Source organism: Odocoileus virginianus, chromosome 33, assembly GCF_023699985.2.
Source record: "Odocoileus virginianus isolate 20LAN1187 ecotype Illinois chromosome 33, Ovbor_1.2, whole genome shotgun sequence".
Classification (NCBI taxonomy): domain Eukaryota; kingdom Metazoa; phylum Chordata; class Mammalia; order Artiodactyla; family Cervidae; genus Odocoileus; species Odocoileus virginianus.
In genome coordinates, this window is record NC_069706.1 from 24,753,605 (window position 1) to 24,780,116 (window position 26,512).

The following is a 26,512-nucleotide window of genomic DNA, read 5'->3' on the forward strand; positions in this document are numbered from 1 at the left end:
ACCTGCCTGCCTGCCCTCATTTCAGCATGGCTCCCTTCCTCCCTCGCCTCCTTCAAGTTTCTGCTCAAGAGGAACCTTCTCTGTGAGGAACTCCCTGCTTTATTTCATCCCTGCCTTAATCCCTTGAAGTACCATCCTTTATTCACATACCCAGTCTGTTGTCTTCTTCCCTCACTACAATAATGAGGGCAGTGATTTTTCTCTGTTTTGCTCACTGAAAATTTTGCCTAGTACATAGGAGGCACTTGATAATATTTGGTAGTTGAATGGATGAATGAACAAATATGTGAAACGAGGGCAGTAACAATACCAGTAAGCAGAGTGGCTGTGAGAACGCAGTCAATATGTATCACACAGGGCCCCAAACTTGGGCTCTGGTGCTCTGTGGTTGGTATCTTAGAATTCCTTTTTTCTTTTCTTTTTCTGTCTGTGCCATGTAGCTTGTGGGATCTTAGTTCCCCAACCAGGGATTGAACCCACGCCCTCAGGTTAGTACAGAGTCCTAACCACTGGACTGCCAGGGTATTCCCAGCAGCTTGCCATACTTCATCATATCATCTGTGAAGTGTAAGTGAAGTCTGAGTAACAGTGGCACATGCAAAACTTCCCTGGCGGTCCAGTGGTTAAGCCCCTGTGCTTCCAATGCAGGGGGCACAGGTTCAATCCCTGGTTGGAGAACTACAGTCTTGCATGCCACAGTCAAGGTTGATGTGCTTGGTCTGGCAGCGGCCTGGATTCCAGGAAGATTCCATGTAAGGTGTGCATCAAGGGGCCCCAGGCATCCGTGATGCCCAAGGCAGCCTCATGTTCAATAGCAAATATAGAACACCATGGCAGGCAGAGAGAGAGGCTTGGGTAGGAAGGAAAAGCTTCTCTCCTGCTTTCTAGATAAGAATGCTCACATCCTGCAGCTGGCCTTTGTGTCAAGGACACACACGTCACAAACAGTATGTTTTCCAGCCATGGGCACTGTTGCTGTAGTTACTCAATGCCCCACGATCAGAGGGAAACAGTGCCCAAGCAAGAGAGAGCTCCCAGGCTCCCAGGCCAGCTGCTGCTGTGGGCAATGGGTGGAGGACAAGCCATGCCCCTTCCTCTCAGCCTCGGTTGCCGCATCTGTGAGCTAGGAGAGCATCAGGCAGGTTTCCCTCTGAAACCCGGGGGACTCGTGGGTGGCAGTCATGGTTCCCGGTCAGGGATTGCCGTGGCTGCTCTGCTAGGAGCCTGGTCGGGGCTCATTTTCAGCCTCCATCTCTGAAATGTTCAAACCGGAGATAGAGCTTTGACCCCGGAGGGATGGGGGACAGTGGACCAGGTTTTCGATGGGGACTTCAACCCAAGCATCAGTAGCATACATGGCCCATAGCTTCAGGAGGTGGCCGCAGAACCTGATGGTCAGTGCGGGCCTTGGTAGTGGCCTCAGCCCAGTGGAGGCTGCAGATCTGGTGAAAAGGGGAGGTGCGCGGCGCTTTGCCCCCTGCCCTGCGTCCTGCCTAAGCCCCCATCTCTCCGGAGCCACTAGGATTGGAGCCATTCTCCCAGATCCACTTAATTAGCCAAGCTCATTAATTCCCACAGGCTTCTCCTCCCCACCTAATTAACTGACTTAATTAGGGCTTGCAGGCCTGGCTCCGCCCAGCCCCCCCTCCCTGCTGCAACGCTGCCCACCTCCTCGAGGGCCCTGGCATAGCCCATCCTCTCAGCCACTCAGGACTGGGAACCACTGGGGGCGGGGCTGGCCCCCCCAGCACTCAGGCCTCCGCCCAGGGTACCTCCCTCTGGTCGGACCAGCCCAGTGCCTCTCCCCAGCCTGCAGTCCAGGAGCAAAGGATTGGAAATTGAGAGTGAGGGGTGGGTGGGGAGAGGGATGCAGGTGAGATCAGTGGGATCCGGTGAGAGGAGGCTAGGATGGTGGGGGCTGGAGGGGCTGGGCAGCCTGGACTCCAGAGCCGGCCTGGGTTCGAGCCCCAGCTAGCATCTCAGCCTCGGCGACCTCTCCCCTCCCTGCGTCTCAGATACAAAATGATCGCTCACCCACACAGTAAGTATATTATGAGGTTTAAAGGAGTTCATATGTTTAAAATGCTTCAAATCTGGCCAAATCTGTGTCTGTTAAATAAGTAGGAGGGGCTGGAGGAGGGGAGGGGACAGCAGAAGGGGCCATCCCCAGGGGTCAGGGAGACACCCCCCCCCCCAACCGCCAGGCAGGCTCTGGGGTGCAGGCAGTAGACTGGGCCTGGGAACTGCAAGCAGGGGCTGTCAGCTGGGAGGGACCCTTGGCCTCTTGTTGTTATTGTTCAGTCGTCAAGTCATGTCCGACTCTTTGCAACCCCATGGACTGCAGCACGCCAGGCCTCTCTGTCCCTCACTATCTCCCAGAGTTTGCCCAAGTTCATGTCTGTTGAATCAGTGATGCCATCCAACCATCTCATCCTCTGTTGCCCCTTTCTCCTCCTGCCCTCAATCTAGTGAAACCCTTGGCCTGGGAGAGGTTAAGAGGACCGGTAGCAAGAAGGGCACAGGGCAGGGTGTCCCGTTCCTACCCAGGGGGCGGGAGAGGCTGGCCTTGTTAGCGCAGGACTGCCACGGTCATGCCCCAGTTTCTCCATCTGGGGAAGGTCTAGCCTTCTGGAAGCACCTGGCACACACTTGATGCTTGATAAATGTCTAGAGACTCATCCCTGAGCAGTGAGGTGACATGAAAAGATGCTCAATGGCCTTCACCTCCCCGGGGACCAAAGTGAAGAAAGCAGGCTGACCAGGCAGCGGGCAGGATGCAAGTTAGACCTGAGGTGGGACTTCCGAGGTTGAGGAGTACAAGATCCGGAAGGTGTGAAGGAGAAAAAGTGTGTCTGAGCTGCTGAGCGGGCTCCAGGGGAGAGATGGGCAGTCATCAAGGATCAGAAGGGAGTGCGATGAGGCCCTGAACACTGGCATGGCCCTTTACCCACTTAGCTCAGACTCTGACATTTATTGGTGTAATTAGTATAGAGATTCCCACCCCTACCCCCCACCCCACCCCCTGCCACCTGACTGGAAGCATCTGAAAGCAAGGATTGTCTGTTTAGCCCACCTTTTTATCCTGGTACCCTTTTACAGTTGTTGTTATTTAGTCATTCAGTCTGACTCTTTTGCGACCCCATGGACTGTAGCCCACCAAGTTCCTCTGTCCATGGTATTTCCCAGGCAAGAATACTGGAGTGGGTGGCCATTCCCTTCTCCAGGAGATCTTCCCAACCCAGGGACTGAACCTGGGTCTCCGTCATTGCAGGTGGATTCTTTACCCCTGAGTCATCAGGGAAGCCCCCTTTATGCAGTAGATGCCCACGAATAAGTGAATGTATGAATGCATGCATGCATGCAGGAACCCAGAGGTTCCTGATGCTTAGAGGGAAGGGGGCCTTATGGCAGCCCATGCTTCCACCCTGCATGCTCAGCTGTGACCCCCCAGCTCCTCACGTGACCCCAAGAACAACTACCTTAAGGAGGCAGGAGCTGGAACTCCCAGGATTCCAAACTCCTGCTCCTGGACACGCTGAGGTCCCTTTGAGAATCTCCGCAGACGTCCTGGGAGGCTGAGCAAATGGTGATTATGGCAGACAGAGGGGAGAACTCTCACTTACACCTGTATCCTTAAACACTTTAGAAACCCCCATTTCCATGCAGTGTAAAGAGTTTGGGGGTGTAAGTGACAGAGACCCAATGCCAACTGACTTCAGCACAAAAGGGACTTTATCAGATTACAAGACTGAAAAGTCCAGGGACTTCAGGCATGGCTGGATCCAGGGGCTCAAATGATGGCATGCAGCTTCTGACACTCTTCATCTCTCGACTGCTTTCTGCTATCTTGGCTTCTTCCTCTGGGAGGTTCTTCTTGGTGGGAGCAACTCCAGGCTGACATCCCACTCTCTTTCAGTGCAATAGTGAATTTTAGCACATCAGCCTGGCATGGGTCACAGACCCATCTCAGAAACAATCACTGTGGCCAGGGGGCTGGCATATGCTAATTGATGGGAGCTGGGGTCACAAGCCCACCCCTAGAGCCGAAGAGGTAAGCCCCACCTTCAGAACCCCTAGTGATTAGGGAAAGGTATGTCAAGGAATGTGCATCCCCAGAGGAAAATTGGGGTTCTGTTGCTAAAAATGAGGGACAGATGATACTGGGTACCAGAATTCCACTCCAGTTGGAATAGGTGGGCATCAAGCCAGCCTCAGGGCCTTGCTCTAAGTGCTGGTTATTTGTGGCAGACATTGTCCCTTCTCTGCCCGTATCTCCTTGGAATGCACACATGCTCACGCTTAGTCACTTTTGACTCTTTGTGACCCCATGGAGTGTAGCCTGCCAAACTTCTCTGTCTATGGGATTTTCCAGGCAAGAATACTGGAGTGGGTTGCCATTTCCTTCTCCAGGGGATCTTCCCAACCCAGGGATCGAACCCAGGTCTCCTGCATTGGCAGGCAGATTTCACCACCATGCCACGTGGGAAACCCATATCCCCTTGGGCCCCCTCCCCATTTCTACTCCCGCACATCTTCACCTCTCTTCCTGAGCACCTTCTCTGTTCCAGTCTGCTCTGCCCACGTCTGCAGCAGAGTCTGCACACCCCACCCAGCAGCTCTCACCCATGACTGACACGTGCTGGGATATCATACATGTTAAGTGTATGTCCATGCATGTTCTACACTATCTCTGAGAGCTCTCCAGTGGGCTCACCTCTAATTGCCTGCAGTGGTAACTTGTCACTGCCATCCTGTCTCTTTTCTCTACCCCTCTACCTGGGATCACCTGCCAAAAAAAAAAAAAAAAACTGGTCTCAAATTCCTGGCTCAGGGTCTGTTTCTAGGAAACCCAAACTAGGACATCATCAAAGCCAGTCCCCCAGGGATGCGTACCAGGCCGCACTGGCTTCCTTCAGAATGTCTACTCCTGACGCAGGAGCAGGGATTGAATGGGCTCTGAGTAGCCTCTGCTCCAAGGATGCTCCTTGGTCCCCATGCAGTAAGTGTGACAGGGGAGGGGCAAAGACCTATCAGATCCTCAGGTCACAACCTCCAGGGAAGCAGGCAGCCACATCCAGCCCTGAGGGGCCTGAGTGTCCTGATCTCCTGTGAGCAGTAGGGACAGGTATCAGGGGCCCAGGAGCCAAATGTATTGGGTTGCCCAAGATGTTCATTCGAGCTTTTCTGTAACCCAAACGAACTTCTTAGCCAACTCAATACTACCCATTCCCATGATCCTCAGAGATCGAGTTGTTGTTGTTATTTCAATTGCCAAGTTGTTTGTGACTCTTCACTACCTCCATGGACTGTAGTACACCAGGCTTCTCTGTCCCTCACCATCTCCTGCCCAAGTTCATGTCTATTGAGTTGGTGATGCCATCCAACCATCTCATTCTCTGTCACTCTCTTCTGCCTTCAGAGAGCAAGAGATGAGATCATTTCAGATAGTTCTTAGGCCTGACTTTAGAAAACAGAATCCCCCAGTGAAAAGGTTCTTTTTTCCCTCTCTCTCCTTTTCTCTCTCTCTTTAAAAAAAAGAAAAAGAAAAAACCATTTATTTGGCTGCACCAGGTCTTAGCTGCAGAGTGTGGGATCTTTAGTTGCAGCATGGGGAATCTAGTTTCCTGACCAGGGATCGAACCCAGGCCCCCAGCATTGGGAGCTCGGAGTCCCAGCCACTGAACCCCCAGGGAAGTCCCTTTCCTCTCTTTTATCCAGATCCCATTTAAAAGCATTCCCAGTTAGTAATTTTTATTTTGAAAAAAAAAAAAAAGAAAACAGAGAAAAGGGTAACCCTGTGCCTATCCATAACTAGAATCAATGGTAACATTGTATTTGTGTGAGATGTTTTGAACAAAAAAAGACTAAAATATGACAGATAAAAGTGAATTTCCGTGATCTGCCCCGGCCCCAGTCCCATTTCCTGGATTCCACCCCTAAGAGGCAACCACAGATGTCTTCTCAAATCCGCTGGCATGCTTTCAGCTGCAAGGGACAGAATTCCCTTCAAAGCAGCTCCAAGTACAACTCAGCAGCTCGGCGATGTCATAAAAAGTGGGTTCTTTCCTCTCTGTACTTCCCATCATCCTTGGCATCCTGCTGGCCACCATCACAGAGTTGTATTTCCACCAGGGATGTGCGGAGCCCGTCAGGACTGTTGCTGAGCACAGTGTTCTCACTTCAGAATGTATTCTCCAAAAAGGTGATGAGGGATTCAAAGATCCATGGCCTCCAGCTGCCATATGTCCTGGACTGCCCCGCCGCCTTCTCTCTGATCCATCGTGGGTTCTGGTGGATTCATGGTTTTCCTTATCAGCTACAAATTGACTTGTGTCTCCCAGTGGCCCCGAATGTTCCCACTCCTGGCTGTGAGCAGCTTCGGTGTGCGCATGCTCAGTTGCTAAGTCATGTCCAACTCTGTGAGACCTCATGGACTGTAGCCCGCCAGGCTCCTCTCTCTGTGGGACTTCCAAGGCAAGAATACTGGAACACTGGTTGCCATTTGCTTCTCTAGGGGATCTCCCCGACCCAGGGATTGAATCTGTGTCTCCTGCGTTGGCAGCCGATGCTTTACCACTGAGTCACCAAGGAAGCCCCAGAGGCCTTTGCCTAAAATGCCGTTGTCTTCAGCATCCTAAGCCTGATCAGCTCTGAGCTACTCAGCCACTAATGCCACCAGGGTCCCTGATCATGCTGCATGAGCCAGTTGCCACCAGCAAGGTCCTGGACTCGATGATGACCATCCAGGAGAGGAGATTGTCTCTGCACAAGCCGATCGTAATGCAGATCAACAAGCCAGGAATGTCCTCTCCCTGTCATGACTGGGGCCAGATGCAATAAGGAACACCACAGAACATAGACTACAAGGGCCATGATTGTTCCACTGATGGAGATGATCGATGTGGCCAAGACAGCGTCCCAACAGAGCCCTTTCAGTATGGCTGGTAAAGCTACCCAAACTCATACAGTTTGAAACACAATATCGTGTCCCACACTGCGGGCAAATTCTTTATGATCTGAGCCACAAAGACCCTCCTCCTTCTAGAAGACCAGGATTCTATTTCGATTTCTCTGTTTCCTGCAATGGTAACAGGAACTTCTGACACATCGTTAAAATGCAGCCAATGGGAAAGTGCATAAATAATCAGAAGTCCCGAAGCTCCTGGTCTCACTTGCCTCCCTGTGAGGAGATCAGCAAGTGACCGCCTGGAAGAATGAGGACATGTCAGCCCTGGAGAGGGATATGGGCAAGGAAATCTAAATGGAGATCTCTGTTTTCCAGTGTTTTTTCTATGTCGCTATGGAGGTCACAGTCAAGCTTTACTTTGTGTTCAAATCACCCCCATCAGACTTCCTGATGGTCCAGTGGTGAAGAATCCATCTCAAACTGCAGGGGACACCGGTTTGCTCCTGGGTCCCGGAAGATCTCACACGCTTCAGAGCCACTAAGCCTTCACGCCCTAGAGCCTGTGCTCCGTAAAAGAAGCTACCGCAATGAGAAGCCCTCTCACAGTAATGAAGAGTAGCCCCCACTCACCTCAACTAAAGAAAGCCTGAGTGCAACAACAAAGACCCGGTGCAGCCAAAAATAAAATTAAATAAATAAATGAAAACCATAGCCATCAAGATCCTCTCTTGCAAAGGCAGCATTTGCTGTGGATACAAAACTGTGAGCTGGCCAGGGTGGATTTTCTCTGAATGTCAAACAATGTTTGCAGCATTCAAACAGATGCTCTAGTTCTTCTCTTCAGATACACTGTATTGGTTTGGCCTGCCAAGAAGTGAGCCAAGATGGGGTCAGATGTGCAAGGGATTTACAGTGTGGGGGGTGGGCGGCACGGAATGCTTGAGAAAGAACATACAGAAGGAGCCAGAGGAGGCTGGGAGAACCATCAGATTGCAAGACAGCTGATATCTGGCAAAGAGAAAGAAGGAATAGGGGATAGGAAGAGTCTTCAACTGCAGGGCAAGGTTAAGAAAGTTCCCACAAAGCCAGTGGAGAGTCCTGGATCTCAAGTCGCCCATCAGAGAAGCTCTGTGTCTCCCAGGAACTAGATGTTTTAGAGTCCCTGCTGCACTCAGTCATTGGGTGGGATGGGCTGGAGGGGATCATAGGCACCTCCTGTGTGAACTCTGCAGACTCCACGACTGCTGCCCCCAGAGTCAGCAGCCCGCAGTCAGAGCTCCGGGTGGTGCGTTTCCAGGACTGCCCCATCCCGCCCCTTGTGCCACAGGGCTCTTCCGTGGGTGCCATGAGCCTCTCTTTCCAAGCAGAAACTTTCAAGAGGGAGAATAGTGGAACGAACTACAGCTCCCCTCCCCTCTGCTGCCCTTGACCTGAGGACGTAAGTGGTACTCATCTCCCACACCCCCACCGCCATCCATTCTCAATTATCTGAACACTCAGCTGTCACCTGGGAAGATCTTGGTAGGTTACCTGGTGGTGTGACCTTTAGTCCTGAAGGGTCTCAACTCTGGGTTGCATGCAAAATCGCTTCCGTCATGTCCAACTCTATGGACTGTAGCCCACCAGACTTCCTCTGTCCACGGGATTCTCCAGGCAAGAATGTTGGAGTGGGTTGCCATGCCCTCTTCCAGGGGATCTTCCCTACCTAGGGATCGAACCTGGGTCTCTTACATCTCCTGCATTGGCAGGTGGGTTCTTTTTTTGTTTGTTTGTTTTTTTGGCAGGTGGGTTCTTTACCACCAGCGCCACTTGGGAAGCCCAGGCAGGTTAGGGGCTTCTCTGGTGGTCCAGTGGTTAAGAATCCACACTGCAATGCAGCGGACACAGGTTTGATCCCTGGTCCGGGAAGATCTCACATGCCACGGGGCAACTAAGCCCGTGTGCCACAAATACTGAGCCCTTGCTCTGGAGTCCGCTAGCTGCATCTACCAAGCCTGTGTGCCCTAGAGCCCATGTTCAGCAACAAGAGAAGCCACCGCAATGAGAAGCCCATGCAGCACAGCTAGAGAAAGCCCGCATGCAGCAACCCAGCACAACCAAAAATAAAAATCACACACAAAAAAATTTTTTGTTTTTTTATAAAAAATTTTTAAAAAGCCAAACTCTTGGTTATCATAACCAACAGATCACTCTGATGGCTCACTGGGTTCCACGTGTATATCTTCCTGCTCCCACTTTGTAAAAGCAGCCCTGCTTTTACCTAATTGGTACTAGAATTACCAATTTTAATAATTGACCAGGGTATGTCTAGTAACTCCTAATAAACAATCAGGGTCAGTGTCGACCACCAGAACAGTGACTTCTCTTCTTACCTGCTGGTCCCAGAACACAGAGTTTCCAGAGTGTCCTGGCAGCAACCATAGCTGCTTAAGTTTTAATGAGACCCATGCTGTGTCCTCTGGTAAGAGTTTGCCCCCTTTGGGGGCCAGGACTTCCAACCCTGCAGAGCTGGGGGGTGGGGAGGCTGATTACCCACAGTGCATTTTGGCAAACTTACTAATCACACGCACTCAGTTGCATCCAATTCTTTGCAACCCCAAGGACTGTAGCCTGCCAGACTCCTCTGCCCATAGAATTTTCCAGGCAAGAACACTGGAGCAGGTTGCCATTTCGTCCAGGGGATCTTCCTGATCCAGGGATCGAACCCATGTCTCTTATATCTCCTGCACTGGCAGGTGGGTTCTTTACCACTAGCACCACCCGGAAAGCCCACTAATCACAGTGGTAGGAATCAAATCCCCAGTTGAAGAATCAGGGAAGGCTTCTGCTGAAAGTGGCCTTGAACAGCACTACCCTTGATAACTATGGCTAGGAACATTTCAATTCCACCTCTGCCCTTCTCTAGGCCTCAGTTTCCTCATCTGCAAAAAGAGGAAGTACTCTCTAAAAGCTAATGTTCTGGGTCTCAGGTGTTAGATTCAGGAAGATATGCCCTTTCCCCTTCCTCCCTCTCTAGTCTCCCTCTACGAGCTGCCCAGTAACTCAAATCCCTCCATTCGTTTATATTTGGCAATAAGGCCTCAGGTGGAGAGGATTATAACACAGTTAGGATGAAATCTGAAACACTGGCAGGACAGGGAGGAGAGGGGAAAGGCAGACAGACATAGAGGAGGTATCTTCAATCCCATGCCCCCCAACCACACAACGTGTGCGATCATCTTAGTTCCCTGACCGGGGATCAAATCAGTGCCCCTGCAGTGGGAGCGCAAAGTCCTAACCACTGGACCACCAGGGAAGTCCCCACAGAGGAGGTAGCCTGGAGGAAAGCTGTTTGAAGTACAAGGAGGAGAAGATGTTCTAGACAGAGGAGACAGAAAAAAAGAGAGGGGTGCTAGGATGTTCTAGGAACACCAGCTGAGGTCAAGGCCGAATGGAGAAGAGGCAAAAGTAGGAGACCTGAAAGGCCAAGGGCTTTGAATGTCAGGATAAGTTTAGATTTTTTCGGAGGTGGTAGTTGTACAATTGCTAAGTCGTGTCTGACTCTTTGCAACCCCATGGACTGCAGCAGACCAGGCTTCCCTGTCCTTCACTATCTCCCAGAGTTTGCTCAAACTCATGGCCATTGAGTCTGTGATGCTCTCTAATCATCTCGTCTTCTGCTGCCCCCTTCTCCTTTTGCCCTTAATCTTTCCCAGCATCAGGGTCTTTTCCAATGAATTGTCTCTTTGTCTAGGTATTGGAGCTTCAGCTTCAGCATCAGTTCTTCCAAAGATTATTCAAGGTTGATTTCCTTTAGGGTTGACTGGTTTGACCTCCTCCAAGTCCAAGGGACTCTCAAGCATCTTCTCCAGCATCACAGTTCGAAAGTGTTTTCAGAAGTAACAGGAAGTTACTGCCAATTTTATGTAGGGGACTAACCCAATCTACTTTGTACTTTATGGAGCTGATGGTCACATAGACTTGGATTCTTTTTTAAAAGTTTTGATAGAGGCTGGAGGGAGACAAGGTAGGAAGTAAGGCAATATTCTTCCCGGAAGAGGTTTGATGGCCCTGGGCCAGATTTGGTCCCAAAGAATTTTTGGTGGCTCAGTGGTAAAGAACCCACCTGCCAATGCAGAAGCCCAGAGTTCGATCCCTGGGTCAGGAAGATTTCTTGGAGATGGAAATAGCAATCCACTCCAGTATTCTTGCCTGGGAAATCCCACAGACAGAGTAGCTCTGTGGGCTACAACCCATGGGGTCGCAAAGAGTCAGACATGACTTAGCAACTAAAACACCAACGTTTAATTTGGCCCATTCAGTATTTCTGAATTTGGGGAATTTGTTTCAAACATTTCAAAGTTGGACAATTGGGGAATTCCCTGGTGGTCTAGTGGTTAGGACTCCACACTCCCACTGCTGAGGGCCTGGGTTCAATCCGTGATTGGGAAATTAAAATCCCACAAGTTGTGTGGCGTGGCCAAAATTGTATTTTAGAATATGGATTCCCTGCTTGAAAAATCATCTGTCCACACAGGGCCCATGATGCTTCAGTTTGCTTCATCTCCACCATTCCCTATGTTGTTACACCTGACCCTAGTCAGTTTGCAGTCAATGGCTCTCAAACTTCTAGAAATGGGGAATTCCCAGGCAGACTCGTGATTAGGAGGGTTCAATCCCTGGTCAAGGAACTAAGATCCCACAGGCTGTGTGGGCACAGCCAGAAACAAACAGGCTAACTCGAGCTTCTAGAAGAGTGGAGAGGTATGTTGGAAAGAGTGTGCTGGGTGGACAAATAGGAAAGGTGCAGGGCGTGTTAGGGGTTTTCTCCTTAGGGAAACAGTGTGGGTGAGGCTGCATGGATGAGGCTGAGAAAGAAAGGAAAACAGAGCCTGGGAGGATGAGCTGTTCCCATCGCATCTCCATCCTCACCCACCCAACTTCCTTCCAGGTCATCAATTTCCAGTTACCAAACAGAGAGTGGTCCTTCATACCTGGGTAGTGCCTTTGCACATGCTGCTGCCTGGAATCCCCTTCCCTCCCTTCTATCTGGTGAACTCTGCGAATCCCAGCTGCATCTCATGACTGGCTACTGCTTGTTTACAATAGGGGTCGAAAACGCAACCTGGGCTGACTTGACCCTGAAAGCCCCAGATTACGACCTCTTTCCTAAGTAGGCTTTCCTGAGTTAGTTCTCTGAGGTCCTGCTCGGATGGATGGATGGATGGACGGACGGACGGATGGACGGACGGACGGACGGACGGATGGACGGATTGATGAATTTATATCGGATTGCAGAGCTTAGATGTTTCCCTCCTTGAAAAAGACACAGGCTCCGCCGCACAAGAACAGGCTGGGACAGTCTGAGACAGTCTGGTCCCGCAGGGGCCTGGAGGCTGGACCAGGTGACCCTCTCAGACTCCCCCGAGTCCTCTGTAACCTCATTCTCGCCCCCTTGTGGGCTCTGACCTAGAAAAGACAGGGACGGGCGGAGAGAGCAGCAGCCCACGGGCGCTAGGACCCAGCGCGGCCGGAAGGCGGGGTGGGGGCGCCGCGCGCCACTCCCTCCGCGCGGGGAAAATCTGCGCCCCGCGGCGCGCGGCAGGAGGGCGCGGCGGGAGGGCGAGCGCGCGCCGGGGTTAGTGCGCGTGCGCGAGGGCGCGCGCCAAGTGGGGCGGACAAAGGGGCGGGCGGTGGCGCGCGAGCCGGAGGGCGGAGCCGCAGGCTAGGCGGGCAGGTGCGCGCAGGCCGGAGGGCGGAGCCGCGATGCCGCGATGGAGCGCTGCCCGGGCGGGCGCCGGGGCCGGGGCCCGAGCACCAGGCGGAGCGCGAGCCGGAGCCGCAGCCGGAGCCCGGACCAGGCCGGGGTCCGGCACCGCAGGGCCGGGCTGCTCGTAGCGGCGGCGACGGAGCCCCCCAGCGGCTGAGGGGCTTCCTCCCAGCTCCTGCTGGTGGCCGGGACTCAGCAAGCCCCCGCAGCCGGGGAACGCGGGGACCCCCCCACCACATCCAGGACCCAGAGACCTTTAGGAAAGCGAGTGGCCCCCCAGATCCAACAGAGATCGACTCCCCAGCCGGGGAAAGCGGAGACTACCTCCGTATTCAGAAGACAGCGACCTCCCTGCGGTTCCGCGGACTCCCCCTCTTCAGTCTGGGCCCCCACAAGACCTAGAACGCAGTGACCCCCTGTCCGGGATTGTGGGGACCCCTTCTCAAGATCCTGGCCATTACAACTCCACACCTCAAGACACGAAAATCCAGCTCAGAACGCCCCTAGATCAGGGGTCTTAGATCCCCCGATTCCGGCGCACAGAAACCCCAAATCTAGGGACCGAGGACAGCAAGAGCTATCCTCACCAGCAAGAGGCTTCGGGGACCCCCACTGAAAGCTCCAGGACCGGGGCGACTGAGCCGCTCGCGGCCCCCTTCTCATCCCGGCCCATGATCGTGGCGCCCTGAGCCCCCCGGGCCGGGCTAACGACGGAAACCGAGACGGCGCCCAGGCCCCCTGCCGCGGCGTCCCCGCGGCCCCAGCTCAGGTAAGCCGGGCCCAGGTGAGGGGCAGCAGGTGAGTGGCCGCCGAGGTCCCTAGCCCTGCAGGTGGGGAAGGAAGTATGGGGTGCGCACAGCCCCCTCCCCAGCGTCGCCATGGAGCCGAGGCTGAAGGACGTCTCTTTGTGTCTCGCTTGGAGGAGCCGCCCCCTCCTCCTCTCCCTTCCCCCACCCCCCACCCTAGCCCTGGGGTTCGGGCACAGTTCCCCAGACCGCGGGGGAGTGGTGGCAGAGACCCTTCGGCCGCGAAGAAGGGAGAAAAGGGTGGGGAGTCCACCCCCAAAATCGCGAGCCTGGAGCTGTTGGGACCCTTGGTCCTTGGAGGATATACACCCCTCCCCCCAAGGCCAGGCTGAGTTCTCAAGTGAAGTCCTCCCCTGGGAAGAGAAGATTTGGGGTGTCCACAGGTGAGGGGGCCTGCAGTGGGTGGCCCTGGGGTGATGGCTGGGGCTTTGGGTGTGTGTCTTTGTCTGTGAAAGTCAAGGAAGGGGTGTGTTTGAGAGAATGAGTGGGATCCCCTTCTTTTTTCTGTGATCCCATTGCCCCCCCAACCCAAACTACAGGGGGCATGGGGGTCTTCACCGAGGCCATACTTTGTGCTCCCTGCAGGACAAGTGGGGGGACAAGCCCTTTCTAAAGTGAGGCTCTGGTTTCTGGGGAGGGGAGGAAGTCTGGATCAAGAAGCCATTTCAGGTCAGGGCACCTTTCTGTCCCCATTTGCCCCAGGGCCAGCAAAGCCAAGGCTCTCCCTTGTCCTCCTGACCTCTGGGACACCGAGGGCCAAACCTCAGGTGGGGGTCAGCGTGTCCTGGACAACCAAGGAACCGTTCTAGATTCCGGCTTCAGCTTTACAGGTGGTGTACAAAGCAGTATTCCCGCCCGGCCATCAGTGAGATCCTGAACCCCAGCCCCTGCAGCTCATGGGAGGATGAGAGGCCCAGGGGATGTTTTATCCTGGACTTCTGGATCAGAGGTCCTGAGAAGGGATGGGGCCGTGCAAGGGAACACACGGAGCCGCTGGGGTTTCCGCCAGCCTCCTCTCTCAGCCCTCTGTAGGCGAGCACTGATGCTGAAGAAGGTACAGGTAGCCCCACCAGGAGTTTCTTTGTTCACTGGTTCATTCAACAAACCTTTAGCTAGTGTCTGTGAGGTACCAGGTACTCCAGTCAAGGTCTTTTTCCCCACTTCATCCCCTTTCCTGATCTTTCCTGTTCATCATGTCTCTGGGCTGTTCTCCATTTGCCCATACTTGGTTGGACCAGTTGAGGTGGGTCTGGTCAGTTCTGATCCCACACCTGAAGGAAGCACCTGAGCCTGGGTAGCAGATTCCTCTTCTCCCCGCTTCCCAGTACCAAGTGCCCCCACCCCTACGTGCTGTTGGTGTTGACTTAAGGGGTAGGATGTGGCCAGCAGGAGAAGAGGCTTGGGGGCTCCAGGTCAGACCCCTGGCAGCCCCGCCTTCAAATTCAAGGGCAATTGAGACAGCCCCCCATCTCAGCTCAGGCTGTGGGGGAGCCCACTGCTCTGAAGACTGGGTGACCTTGGGCAAGCATGTGGCATCTCCCAGAGAGAATGACAGCGAGCTACTCACTCTGCAGCTGGCGGGGTGGATGTGAGTCGCACCTGGGCCCGCAGAAGTATCCAGGTGTGCCCTCTTCATCTCTAAAGGAGCTCCTCTTCCCCTACTGGGTTCCCAAGAGCCCGCGGCCTTGTCAGACAACCCACCGACAAAGGAGTGGAGTCGGCGGCTAAATGAGTGGAGATTTGAGTCACTGTGACTAGGAAAAACCACCAAGAGGCCAGAGGGAGACAGAGAGTAAGCTCTCCCCTCCAGGCTCACCTGCGAAGGCTCCCCATTGAGTCTGGAATGAGCGCCATCAGAGCCGTTGCAGTGTGACCTGAAACCACCCCCGAAGCATCATCTCCCGTTCCTCACTCTCCATCCTCTACTTCGGGCTCATCTCTGTGTCCCCCAGCTCCTTCCTTCCACCATGTGTTGTTCCCTCGACCTGAAAAGCCCCACTGCAGGATGGCTCACGGGCAGTTCTCTGTCTCCACCCTCCCCTTTTGCTCTGACCTGGGCCGGCACAGAATGGAGAGTAGAATTGGGCTGGGTGATGGTTGGTGGCTGTGAGAGTGTATCTCCACCTCGAGACTCCAAGCTCCAGGAGACAGGACCAGATCTGTCCCCCACTCCCTGCAGCGTCGGCTTTGCCTAACCCAGAGCCCAGCATATTGTATAGCACATGTTGTCAAACACAACTTCTCGACACATTTTGTTGATCCAAACAGTGTTTTTCTCCTGTTTGTTGCCAATGCTAAACAAACATGCAGTGTCACATATAAATATTGATTTGGGGGTCCTCTTGAAAAATTGAATGCTGTGACAAGCCCAGACCAGAACCGAAGAATGATGACCTCCTTTAGATCAGCTGTCATCCTCTAGCTGGCCCCAGGCCCCACCTGGCCTGTATACTCATTTACATGACCTGCTGGTCCCTCATGTAGCATCTAGCTTTGCAGGACTAAGGTAGAGGCCAGAAAATGTTTGCTCAGGGGGTGACCTTTGTCTCTGTAGATCTGTGCACTCAGGTCTTCCCTGCCTCCCCCGAGGCCAGGTCGGAACAACCCCAGAGCAGCAGCTTTCCAAGGTCTTTAAGGCCAAGTGATGCAGTGAGCCTGAATTCCGCCATCAGCCAGAGCATCTCCATCCTGGTCTCACTTTACACTCTGGGCCCCATCTTATGCCCCTTCCTCTCTTCTAGAAGGATTCAGCCAGCAAAATCCTGTTTTAACTGTCCCACTTCCGCCAGGAGCAAAAGTCCCAAGTTCTAGATCAAGGTCTTGCTGAGGCCTCGTGGGGGAGGACCGCCCTCCGGGCCTCAGTTTCCCCACATGTCAGGGAGGAATTGGACTAGAGGTTCTGTCAGCTGTAATCGTCCTCCTTGTTCTGACTCTAGGATTGAATCCAAAGTGCTGTAAGTTTTGGTCAGGCAGGAGAGGTGGGGGGGGGCTTGATGCCAAACTCATGCAAAAATATTAACCAACCCTAAACATTGGGGCAACCAAGGGGTGATACTAAGTAGCTGCACAGAGGTCAGGAGTTCAGCAGTGGGCCCCAGGCACAGGGCATGTCCCTGGGAGGGGGTGTGCCGTCTTCCTGGGTGAAGGTCAACAGCATCCCGAGGCCAAAGGAATCAGCAGAGATCTGCAGTTGAGCTCTGGACTTCTGGGGTTTGAGTCGCTGCTGTGTGACCTTGGGCAAGTCACTTAACCTCTCTGAGATTCATCTTATGTGGAAAACAAGGATAATACCTACCTCAGGGTCAGCAGGGGGATTAAGTGAGCTAAAGCGTGAGAAGGGCCTTGGACAGGATCTGGCAGGTGGCATTACTGCCAAGGTTCCTCATCCACTTGCCAATGCCCTTTCCAATAGGAGCCAGTCGTGCTCAGAAACTATTCTTGATTTTCCTGCTGGGGAAGCCACAGGGCTTTTGGTACTCTCCTCAGGAAAGGGGCAGTGGGTGTTTGAGAAGCAGATCTGTGTGGTGCTTAAGGACGTGCCCCTGCTCTGGGTGGGGGTAGGGTGAGAGTCAAGCCTGAGGGGTGGGATCTATGTTAGCTGTAGCTGAGGTCCTCTTCCTGCCTAGAGCGGCTTTCCAGCTGAGGCTTGTGTCCCAGGCTTGTGTCCCAGACTTCCTGTCCAGGCAGATGGGCCTCTGGCCAGAGCCAGACCATCATCTCCAACAGATCTGTTCTGGTCCAGGCTTCCCCCTCCCTCCCCGACTCCCTTGGTCCCCCTTCTGGCCTCACAAAGCTGTGGCATAAAGCCTGGTGGGGCTCTAAGAGCACCTCTCCTCTCCTGTCCTTCTCCCCATCCTCCTCTGCCCCCACCATATACCTTGGCCACAGCCTGAGAGGGGATAGGTCTAGACTCCCAGTGCAGCCCCCATTCGGGGAGCCATGTAATATCAGGGTTCAGGGAAGCGTTTTTCAGTGTCAAGTGTCCCACGCCGGTCTCTGGACATCCTCTCTCCCATAGCACGGAGAACAGCACCTGATTAACCCAGCGTGGGGATTTGAGCCCAGCCCCATGAACTCTCAAAGGTTCATATGAAACTAACATCAGACCTGTCTCTACCCCTCTCCAGCCGTGTGACCTTGGATGAGGCAGTTTCCTCCATCCTGTTTCTTCTGATGAAGAATGGAAATAGTCCTAGCTCCTTCCTAGTGTGGGGAGGTTTACATGATCGAGCACTTTTAGTGGTGCCTGCTACTTAAGTATTTGCTTATGACTTCTGCCACCTGCTGTGGGGTCTGTGATGAGTGGGTCCAGCCACTGTGACTCCCTTCCTTGTGGCCTTAGCCAGTCCTGGGAGAGGCAGAGAATGTTCCAGCTGCCTCTGCATGCCGGGCAGGGATGGGGACTGGATAGAGGACAGGAGAGAGCCTCATCCTGGTCGGGCCCTGTAGAGGCTGTACAGATCCCTGCCCCAGGATAGCTCTGCATCTGATGGGCCCTGCAACATAGCAAGAAGGCATCTTGCTCTCTTGAATTGGAGGCCCACAGTCCTAAGGCAGATCAGATCATCCCACCCTGAGAGCTCGGGTACCTGCTAGCCCTGATCCTACATATCTCCAGGAAGTGCTGTGGGACCCACAGTTAAGAGGGGCTACTGGTCAAAAGCACAACTTCTCGACCCGCTGTGTGACCTTGGGCAAGGTGCTTAGCCTCTCTGCATCAGATCCCTCAGCTACAAAAAAGGGATGAGACTAGTCCCTGACTTGCAGTGTCATAGTGAAGATTCAGTGATGAAGGTGTGTAAAGTGCTGTGAATGGCACCAAGTATCCTTTATGCTTTGCTGTTAATATCAGCCCCCTGAAGCCCTGAGCAGAAAGGGAATGTTAGCCCCACTTTTACAGGTAAAAAAAGAAAAGAGGATTGGGGTGAAGGTCTTTACTCAAGCGTCGGTATCTAGGATTCACAGAGGATTCTGTTCATTCTTCCATCATTCACACACAGCTGACAGGGCATGACCAGACAGAAGGAACCGGCAGAAACTAACTTGGGCTCTGGCCGTGTTCCTGGACAGGCTGCCCTCACACCTCACCTGGGGCCACGGCAGCTGAGAGCTGCAGCACCGGGCCTGAAATGCTCCCCACTCCTTCCTCTCTCGGCCCCTCCAAGGACAGTGGTGGGATGCTGCTGGCCTGGAGGGGTCTCTGAGTGCAGCACGGCAGGTTCCTGCTGTCTCTTGGCCTCTGGGGGCCTGGCGCACGGGCTGGCTTCAGGAAAGGTTTGCTCAGGTCCAGAGACTGGCGTGCATCTTCCTCGGAGTGAAAGGCAGGTCTTCACTGAGGCCTCTGAGGCCCTGTCCACTGCCCCCCGCCCCTTACCTCCTCCCTCCCCTCTGGCCCTTGTCCCTTACCCTCCACTGCAAGCCATGCCGGCCTCCTTACGGTTCCCTGAGCGCAGCGAGCACAAGCCTCTGCCAGGACGACTCTTCCCCAAGATCCAGTCTCCAGAGGACTTGCCTGGGTGTCCAGTGGCTAAGATTCCAAGCTTCCAGTGCAGGGGGCCCGGGTTCTATCCCTGGTCAGGGAACTAGATCCTGCAGGCTGCAACTAAAGATCCCGTCTGCTACAACTAAGACCCAGCACAGCCGAATAAATTAATATTAAAAAGAAAAAAGACTCACAGACCCACACTCCTCCACATGCTTACAACCTTCTCAGTAGGGCCTTTCCGGACCCCCTTGTCCCCTGCCCTTCTACAATTTCATTCCCTACCCCCAGCATTTCCTTGCCTCCCTGCTTTGCTTTTCGTTTAGAACATCCCACTATCTGACTTCCATCTCTTACTTACCTTTATCATTGTCTGACTGACTTACCTTTATCATTATCTGACTCCAAATGAGAACGTAAGGTCCTTGAGGACAGGGTTGTTCGTCTGGTTCGTGAATGTATTCCAACTCCAAGCACATAGTAGGTGCTCAGCAAACATCTACTGAATGTTCTGGAGCCAGGCAGAGCTCTGTAAGCCACACCCGAACTGCGTGCCACTGGACACATCACTTAATCGCCCCTTCTCTGAGTCTCAAGTCTCCTGCACAGTGATGGATATAATGGGAACAGCAAGAGCAGCTTCTCCTAAAATGGTTGTGAAGTATGAATGAGTCAATATGTCTAAAGTACTTTAGGTGGTTCATAAATGTCAGCTATTATTAATAACACTTTAACCCAGACCACTATTAACCCTATTTCCTGACAAGGAAATGGAGGCACAGAGAAAGCAAGTGACTTACCCAAGTGACTTCATGGCTAGACGTGGTGGTGACCTGGTTCCACCCGGGGGAGGGCTCAATCTGGGCTCCAGGCTCCCAAGCTAGGCTGCATCTCCCACTCCATCCCTCGCTAGGGGTCAGGGCAGGGGGGCACAGAGAGGGCTGGGCAAGGGCTCAGCTCTTCAAGGAGCCTCTTGCTCACCCACCCAGTGACCGCCCCCTTCCGCTGGTGGCTGATCAGCCAAGGACCCTGAGGGCCATTCTGCCTGCGTCACCCAGCAACAAGGCTCCTGCCTCCTCCTGCACCTGTAGGGGCTGCTACAGGTAGGTTGGGAACAAGGAGGCCCAGGGCTCCCACCTCCCCTCAGGGCCTGGCTGGAGCGCCTATCCCAGTTCTGGGCACCAGCTGCAGGCAGGCGTAGCTCAGACTATTAATAACCACCAAGGCTGTGCCCTGGGGAAGGGGCAGACTGCACCAGCTGGGCGGGAGGCTGAGGCAGAGGCTGGAGCCAGAAGCAGAACCCGGCAGCGCAGGGAACCCCAGGCCGCCCCTGGTGGGGAGGGCAGCGGGAAGCAAGTGGTTTCCAGCTTCTGCTGCTTGATCTCGGGTCAGTCTCAGCTCTCCCTCTCAGTCTCCTCACCTGGGAAATAGGGTGGACTGTGTGATCTCCAAGGTCCCTCCTGACTCAGGCAGGTCCGGGGGGTGAGATTTAGTAAAGCCAGTATGGCCCCCATGTCCAGCCTAGAAAACCAAGACACTCAAGACAGGACAGCATCTTCAGGGTCCAGGATAGAACCAAGGTCTCAGTCCCTTCGGTGAAGCAAATTCTTACCAGGCATCTGCTCTGTGCCAAGCACTGTGGGAAGTGCCCCTTTAATTCTCACAGAAGCCCATCATATTAAATAGGCATTTTCATCCCATTTTACTGATGGACAAACTGAGGCTTAGTCAGGCTTAGGCAGGGGATACAGCCAGAATATGCACCACGAGGGGAAGATGAAAAGACTGGAGAATATTCTTTTCCTTTTGAGCTAGACGGAATGTTTGGTAGTCTGTGTTAAAGGACCAAGGGAAAAAAAATAATAAAGGACCAAGGAGAGGGAGAGGACTTACCTGACCTCTCTTATGGGCTCCTTGGGGCCTAGACGTTGTATGCAGAAGTGTGTAGGTGGTGGCTGGGAACATTTTTCAGGGGAAAGAGAACCGAGACTTTGGTGACCCATGAAGGGATATGAAATAGCTCATTTTATAGATTGGAAACTTGTGCAGAGAAGGGTTTAGGGGCAGGGCTGCACAAGGCTCTTTGGGCGTGAGCAGCAAAGGCCGGAGCTTTCCCAGGCAATTCACACTTCTCTTTTTGGGGTGAGAGGACCAAGCTCTGGACCACCCCCCACCCCTACCCCTCCACCAACTCTCTCCCAGTGGATGGGAGAGCCCACGTGTGAACTGATTTCTGCTCTGGGGTAAAAACCAGGAGGGTCAGGGACACCCTTCTGAGAAGGTGTTAAGTGGCAGAGAACCAGACTTGGGCACTAGCTGTGGGGGTGGAGGGGGAGGGCTCTCCTCAGGGGTGAGTGTCAGGGGGGTTCCCAGCTCCCCCACCTTCCTGAGCCTGGGCCAGCTCCATGTGGTAATTCAGGGCAACCAAGCTGGGCCACTCCTTCCCCCCAGGACCCTCTCTGGGGACACCCACCCCAGGCTGCTGAGCCTGGATGAGTGGGCATAATCTCCCCTCACACACTCCCTTGGGATTGTCTGGCCCCCTAACCATGCCTGTTTCCTTATACCGCCCCCGCCCCTCCAGATCCAACAGGACTGTACCCAGTGAAAATTTAATTCTCACCCTGCCCCTGGTCAGGGTGAGTTCCCACTTCTTTCATTCATTCATTCACCAGTATTTAAGTTTCCTACTATGTGCCAAGCACTGTGCTAGCTGGGGATACACAGTGAACGAGACCAGCCTGACAGAGTCCCTCCCCTCCTGATGCTTACATTCTCATGGGGAAGAGAGACATCCATAATAGACAGGGTTATGTTAGACAGGGCTACACTCTGCTGGGGGGAAAAGTAAAACCGGAAAAGGGGAGTGCGGTAGGATAGCCCTAGTTGAGAAGGTGCTGTTGGCACAGAACTTGGAGGAAATGAGCCATGTGGATGTCGGGGGGCAGAGGGAACAGCTCCCGGGTGGGGAGCTGGCGTATTCAGGGAACAGCAGGGAGACCAGTGTGTCTGGAGCAGCAGGAGGGATGAGACAGGGCAGAGGGGTAAATCAAGGGCTGTTGTAAGGACTTGCACTGAGATGGGAGCCCCTGGAGGGTGATGAGCTGGGGAGTAATGTGGTCTGATTGGGGTTTGATGGGCTCCCTGGCTGCTGTGTCAAGGAGAGGTTGAGGAGGGTAGGGAGCAGTGGCTGAGCCCTCATGATGGCTCAGAACAGTGGGAGTGAGTGCTGAGGATGGTCAAGCACCTTCATTAGTGTCTGGTTGCATCCAGAGTTACTTTATGCAAATGCAAGCAAATAAGAGACTTATTCCTGTTTTCCCCCTCACTCCAAAATAACATACTAAACAAAGTGATACAGAGGCTGGGAGAGAGCCAGAAAGCTGGGGGCAGCTGCTGTGTCCCAGCAAGAACAGCCCTCTCCTGATGACGGGTGGGCCAGTGGCACAGCCCCTTGGGGGACATCGGCCTCTGTATAGAAATCCCAGGTGCACTCATCCTTTAACCTGGCAACCCACTTCTAGAATTGATCCTACATATACACCTGCACACTGCCACAGGACTTATGTACAAGGCTGCTCATTGTGGCAGCAAAAGGTTGAATGAACACAGTCAACATCTATCAGTTGGTTAAATAAATGGCAGTGTCTATATCAATGGGCCTCCCAGGTGAATCAATGGTAAAGAATCCACCTGCAATCCAGGAGATGTGGGTTTGATCCCTGGGTCAGGGAGATCCCCTGGAGAAGGAAATGGCTACCCACTCCAATATTCTTGCCTAGGAAATCTCACGGACAGAGGAGCCTGGCGGGCTATAGTCAGTGGGGTCGCATTAGACTTGTACATGACTTAGCAACTAAACAACAACCTATATCCAGACATACCTTTTCATGCCCTGGAGGCCTTGGTTGGTCTGTCAGCAGTTCCTCTGTCCTGCTGCCCAGCCTCCTCGGACCTCCCCTAGCCAAGCATTTAATGCCAGCCAGCCCGGGTGCTGTCCACACCTGTGGTGCTGAAGATGGAGCTGGAGGGAGGTCTGGGCTGCAAACCAGAGACCAAAGATAGGAAAAGGGAGACAGAGCAGAAAGCATTCCAGGTTCAACTCCCAGCTCTGCCTCTTACCATCTAGGTGACCTTGGGCAAATTGATTAACCCCTGTAAGCCTCAGGATCCTTATTTGTAAAGTGGGGTTACTGTGAAGATTGAATGACAGCAGCAATGTAAAGCATGGCAATTGAGAAAATAAATAGTCATTTTGACTATTAATGTATCATTTTAGAGACTGTAAAGCATAGTAGAGAAGCATTTGGACACTGCAGTGATAATGCCTAGATTGGAATCCTGGCCCTGCCACTTACTGGATGGATGGTCTTGATCAAGTGACATGACTTGCTCTATGCCTCAGTTTCCTTGTCTGTAAACTGGAGTGAATAACAGATGAGATGAGTTCATTTACATGAGGGACTTGGCACAGGACAGGGGTTCCTTAAGTGTTAGTTGTCGCTGTCAACTTCCTCTCCGTTGTATTCAGCATTCTGATCATGGCACCCCAGCCTCCCTGTTCACAGTGACCAGCGTCACTCACTACCACTCCCATCTTGGCTGTGTTTGGGGCTCGGGTAGCACCTTGTCCTGCAGATGCCCTGGCTTCTAGTCCAGCCCTGCCACTGACTCTGTGATTTTTTAGCAAATCATTGTTCCCTTCTGGCCATCAGTCTCTGCATCTGTAAAATGGGGCTAATGATATCTCATGCAGACCCTTGGGAAAATAGCTATGTGCCTGCAGGGTCACATTCAGGAAAGCCAAGATATAAAAAGTTACAGCTTCCCAAACACGTAAAGAATTATTCACCCGGCATTTGTCACACCCTGGCTAAGAGCTAGGAATAGCAAGATGATTAAGGCATGGGGCTTGCTTTCAAGGAGCTCTTGGGTTTCTTGCTAGATTGTCAGTGCTCTTCAAGGCCCATTCGGGTGTCATCTCCTCCAGGAAGGCACCCTGATCCCCACTGCCAGTGTCCTTGGAAATGGCAGAGCACTAATCATGGCCTTCCTGGCCTCATGATTATCTCAGTCCTTCTTTGGTTTGCCTCCTTGATTTGTAGGCTCATACCCTCTATCTAACTTACTCACCCCATGCCACTACCCAGCACGGTGCCTGGGCTTGAATAGATATGCTTGTCTGGAGGCTTTAGGCTGTAAGCTACATAAATTCAACTCAAATTGGCTTAAGCCGAAAGGAAATGTATTGATTCAGGAAACAAACATTCAGGAGTATGACTGACTTTAGGCATATCTGGAGCCAGGTGCTCAGAGTCATCAGAAATCTCTCCATCTTTCAGCGCTGCGTATCTCTTTGTTGCTTCTTTCTTGGGCTACCCTCATGCTGGGCAGGCCAGCCCCCAGCAGCTCCAGGCCTGTGTTCTCCAGCTTTGTAGGCCAGGGGTCAGAGGTATCTCTTTACTCATAACTTCAGCAAGAGTCCTAAAGTGAGATCTCAGTGGGTCACCTTGGATCACATGTTCACCTCTGAACCAGCCAGAGTGACCTGGTGGATGGGATGGATCCCCTGGTTGGCTGGCCCTGGATCAGGTCTGCGCTGAGAGTCAGGGTGGGGACAGCCCTACTGAACCAGTGGACTGAAGGAGGGCACCATTCCCCAGAGAAAGGGAAAGTGATGCTGAACAGGAGAAAACACTATAGGCCAATACAAGAAACCACCAAAAATGCGAACAAGGCAAGGACCAGGTCAACTCTGGCCTTGAGACAATTTATCTGCCCCCATAGGTGGGAGGACTAGAGGGGAGAAACCTGAAAACAGGCTAGGGGAGAATGTGGGATGCGGAGAGCTGGCTCAGCTGGCTTCAGCCACAGCTGAAGGAATGAAATGACAACCTCTCAACTGTGTTGTTGTTTAGTCGCTAAGCCCAGGCTATATCCTGCCAGACTCTTCTTTCTATGGGATCTTCCAGGCAAGAATACTGGAGTGGGTTGATTTCCTTCTCCAGGGGAACTTCCCAACCCAGGGATCAAACCCATGTCAATTGGCAGGCAGGTTCTTTACCACTGAGCCACCAGGGAAGCCCAGCCTCTCATTTGACACAGAAGCAAGGTGAAGCAGGTGAGAGAGGCCAATTTCCATCCCAATTCATTACCTGAAATTCCACATCGTGGCTGCTTTTTCATGGGGACTTTTAGTGACACTCCAACCCAGAGAGGGGACCCTCCCCCAAGGCACAATCACTGTTTGATGGCATCCTTCCAGGCCAGGGCTTTGTAAGGACACCCTTGTGGTTTGCCTGTGCCAAGGGCAGAGCATGGGTCCAGTGACCTGAGGGAAGGGGCCCCAGCACGGTGACCGAGAATCTTAGAATCCCAGAGTGACAGAGAGGGCTGGCTGACTCGGTCCAATCTCACCCCCCACTGATTCCCCCCAACAGATGGGCTTCCAGTATCTGCTTCTCTGCTCCCAGCGACGAAGAACGCACTTCCTCCCTGCTGTGAGACTGTGAGACTGTGAGAACTGTCTCATTTCTGAGTTGCTGTCTGCCTACAGGAGCCTCGCAGGACACAGCGCATGAGAGCATGGGATCTAAAACCGCATAGCCTGAGATCAGATCCCACTCTGCTGTTTATTAGCTCTGGGGCAAGTTACTCAACCCATGTGCCTCAGTATCCCTTTCTGTAAAATGGGGATAAGAATAGGAGCATCCACCTCCCAGGCTTGTTGGGATTAAATGATTTAATCCACTGTTCGCATACCACCTGGCATACGGTCAACACTCGGTAAATATTTGTCGGGATGATTATTCTCCCACAAGACAAGAGAAGAGCAGATTCCCTTACCTTCTGGTCACCCTCCGCCTAATCCAGTAACTGAATTCTTATCACTCAGTTGCCAGTGTTACCACCATCCGGGTTCCCTCCTCTGGCCGCATCCCAGAAGTCCAAACACTGAGGTTCAAATCTCAGCTCTTTTGCTTACCTGCAGCATAACCCTTGAATCAGGGTGATGTCAGCTGCTGTAACAAATAAATCCCACATATGTCAGCAGCCTAATAGAACAGCATTTTACTTCCAGTTCACAAAATACCAGAGCAGGTAATACTGGTCAGCGGGAGGCCTCGAATACCTGGGGACCCAGGTTCCTCCCATCCTTAGTTCCACCGCCATCTTTTAGAGTCTTGGGGTCCTCTGCATCAAGCCACAGAAGAAGAGAGACACTTTAGCCACTCTTAAAAGCCCTAGCCTAGAAGTGACACCTCGTTTCTGTTCACATGCCACTGGGGGAAACCTGCCACAGGTGTCCACACCAGGTGACCACACCTGGATGCAAGGGAGGGGAGGGATGTAGTTCCCTGTTGACCGCCACCCTCCAGGATAGCTCTGTATCACAGAAGAGGGAACACAGCTCTGACGAGTAGATGGCCATTTTTGTCATAACCACAGTAAGTCATCAACCTTTTGGGCCTCTACTCTTCATCCGCGAAGTAGGCAGCATCACTTGATGGAGGCAGTGGGTGCACAGCTCTGCACATTTACTGAAATCATTGGATTGTACACTTGCT

General features: G+C 53.0%; 1 protein-coding gene across 3 annotated transcripts in view; it reads left to right on the top strand.

Annotated features, from left to right (window-relative positions):
- The window catches only part of SBK1 (SH3 domain binding kinase 1), a 53,899-nt gene that overhangs the window by 14,925 nt on the left and 12,462 nt on the right, over nt 1-26,512 (top strand). The window contains exon 1 of one of the 3 annotated variants that reach the window (XM_070461134.1): nt 1,843-2,041. The exons of 1 other annotated variant lie outside the window; for it this stretch is intronic. The gene's annotated coding sequence lies outside the window, so the exon portion shown is untranslated. Of the gene's footprint in view, nt 1-1,842; nt 2,042-12,540; nt 13,426-26,512 lie in introns of those variants that run through there. One more of the 3 variants, XM_070461132.1, reaches the window with a different exon arrangement.